Below are 2,602 nucleotides of genomic sequence, written 5' to 3' on the forward strand. Positions count from 1 at the left end.
TTTTCCTGACCCCCTTCCTGGGTGGGGAGGAAGCATCGAATGATAGAGCAACTGTATAAACCGCAACACCGGGGCACCACAGGCTGTCCTGCCAGGTGCCTGCAGCAGGACAGGGCTGCTGGTTTCCAGGGATGCTCTGGGGACCCTGGGCTGTGGCAGACAACAAAAGAGAAAACAGAATACTCCTTGCAACCTTGTTAACCCTGTGACAGCTCTCAGACTATGAGGCCAGCACATGGCAAAACACTGTTGCGCAAAGCCTCAGGCGAGCAGGGCACACACCCCATGGGCACAGTGCTGGGGGAAGGCAGTGACACCCCAGCTGCAGGTATTGCTCAGAGGCTGATCTCCATCTCAAGTGCAGCCCAGGGCCAGAGCCAGTCTCGGGAGATGTTAGCTGCCTGCAGCTCTCCAGGGGCCCAGCAGCATGGGCATGGCTGCCCAGCAGTGCTCCGGCCCTGGGACAGAGAGTCCTTTCAGTCCAGGAGTGACAAAGCCCATAGGAATGAAGCTCCATCCTGTCCCCACTGTGTCCCTGCAGCCACACAGTCCCGGGGACTTGGCCTGCCTCTGCACTGCAGGGCCCTGGGAGGTGCCTGCATCCAGCATCTTTGTAAGCACCAGGCTTCGCCCTGCCTGTGGAGGGGTAGAAGTTTGTCTCTCTAAGCAGAAGAGGTGGCTCAGCACTGGGGAGTCTGCCCGCTACCCCAGAGCACACCAGGACATGGTGACCGTGGCTGAGGCTCCAGGCAGGGAGGCCCCAGGGTGCAGGGCTACACAGCTGGGTGTCATCTCAGCTCAGACCCCATCCCCAGCAGGTCCCAGCCCTGGCACAAAGCCCCAAACACCCAGTAAGCGCCAATATTACTTTATTTAGAAGGTAAATCCATAGGCACTGGAGAGGGGACTGGAGGAGCACAGAGCTGGTGACAGGCAGGACTGTGGGAAGCCAGGGAAAGGCACTTGTGGTGGCAGAAGCCCCACTGGGCATCTCAGGCAGGGGCTGCACCGAAGCAGGCGGGCGCAGGCGGTGTCAGCGACCAGCCCTGACACGGGGTAGAGACAGTACGTCCTGCTCAGGGAAGGGGGAGGTGACCTGGGGACCTGGCAGGGCCCCCAAGCATGAGGGGAGATCAGCTGGAACAGCATCTTGCAATGGAAGCAGTGACTCAGTGTCAGTCCTAGACCTCTCCATGCACCTGAGGGATCACAGCTGCTGCCTTCCACCACAAAAAAGGCACCAGGAGATCCCAGGCAACACCCAGAGCCCATGGCCAGCTGCTGGGGACACCCGTCCCTCCGATCTGAGCCCATGCAGAGACTGGGGCAGAACCTCCCTCACACTGGGAGCGATGGTGAGGACCTGCTCCCAGGCAGAGTGAGGAGGGCTCCTGGCAGGGCAGCCCCGATGTAGTGTTCCTTCAAAAATTCCCAGTCTCTGGCTGCCCGTTGCTCTGGTCGGCCCTGCATGGCCCCCTCAGGGCCTGGCACCAGTTGGGCTGTGGAGGCTGATCCAGGGTCGGGGCTGGCCCTGCAACCAGTGTCTTCTTCTCCTGTCCCCAAAATGGGCTGTGTCCCCACAATGCCTGGCCCCAGCTCCCCCACAGCCATGGTGCTGGCAGCAGCCCAGCACCGCCATGCCGCCGTGCTCAGGCCTTCCCCTCCGCCTCACTGCGGTCTCCGGGTGGTGCAGGGCCCCGAGATGGAGCCAGAGAGGCCCCAGATGAGAGAGCTTTCTGGGATGAGCCAGGCAGGGCTGCAGGCCAGTCTCCAGTGCTGCCAGAGCAGCCGGGCCCTGGAGCAGGCTCGGTGGCTCTGGGGGGTGCAGAGCCATGAACCTCACTGCAGGAGAGCAAGGGGAGAGGAAGCCCTGGTGCCCAGCTCCCCTCAACCCCAGGGGCACCTGGCTCTATCCGGGGCAGCACGACAGAGGAATTTACCCCCAGCCCAGGGTCACAGGACCAGGCTACAGCCCAGCTTACCCTTACCCTCACCCTGCAGCCATGGCAGCCTTGTTGCCCTGCACAGGCTTGGCCCCGAAGCAGGACAGCATGTCCAGGGGGCCAGGGTGACACCAGGTCAGGCTGTACCCAGCACCCAGTGTGGGACCCAGAGCGCAAGGCAGGGGAGGGCTGAGCACTGCAGGGCTCCTGCAAGACGACAGACGTGTTCAGGCCAGACAGGAGGAGGGGCCCAGGCTGGGGAAACCGAGATTAGAGCCTCCATTAGGAAATTGTAGAGGCACCACACAATTGGGAATGGCAGGAGGGGGCTGTTAGCAGGTTGGGGTGGGTTATGCCCACCCAATCCCACTACACACTGCTGCCCCAGCTTAGCTCGCACAGGCCAGTCCCTCTCCACCCTGGGGACAGGTTGGCACCCACCTGAGCATACATCTGCAAGGCCAGGCACAGGGGAGCTGGGCAGAGGCCCTGTGGGGCTTTCAGAAATTGGGGTTCCTCTTAGGGGCTCTCCGCTTGGGTCCTTCCACTCCAATAGCCTACATCTGTCCAGGGCTGTGAGAGAGACCTGTGTAGCAGCTGGGTGTCCATGTTGTCTTGCTGGGATGCAGGGGAAGCCGTGCTCAGAGAAGGCCTCTGTC

This window comes from Mesitornis unicolor, unplaced genomic scaffold (assembly GCF_000695765.1).
Source record: "Mesitornis unicolor isolate BGI_N332 unplaced genomic scaffold, ASM69576v1 scaffold38353, whole genome shotgun sequence".
NCBI lineage: Eukaryota > Metazoa > Chordata > Aves > Mesitornithiformes > Mesitornithidae > Mesitornis > Mesitornis unicolor.